Raw genomic sequence first — 361 nt, 5'->3', positions numbered from 1 at the left:
TATGTGTGGGGTTATAGTTACATTAAAAAAATCCAATAATTACTGGCTTTAACTTGAATTGTTTTTATATTTGTTTGGGTGTGTGTGTGTTTCTTTAATCAATTATTGTAGTTTATTAGTAACTTGTACTTAATTATTGTTAATGTTTATGCATATAGGTATGAGTGGATTTACATTCATTACTTTAAAGTTGTATCATGGTGGGGCTTTATTGTATGAAAGTGAGGAAGCAAGATATGTGGGTGGATTAGTGAGTGAATATGTTGATGTTGATGTGGATACAATATCATATTTTGAGATTAAAGACTACATTAAAGAACTAGGGTATAGCCCAAATTGCAAATTTAGTATCCGGCCACCT

This window comes from Solanum tuberosum, unplaced genomic scaffold (genome assembly GCF_000226075.1).
Source record: "Solanum tuberosum cultivar DM 1-3 516 R44 unplaced genomic scaffold, SolTub_3.0 scf00122, whole genome shotgun sequence".
NCBI lineage: Eukaryota > Viridiplantae > Streptophyta > Magnoliopsida > Solanales > Solanaceae > Solanum > Solanum tuberosum.
The sequence above is the reverse complement of the archived record's forward strand: the minus strand, read 5'-3'. Positions refer to the sequence as shown.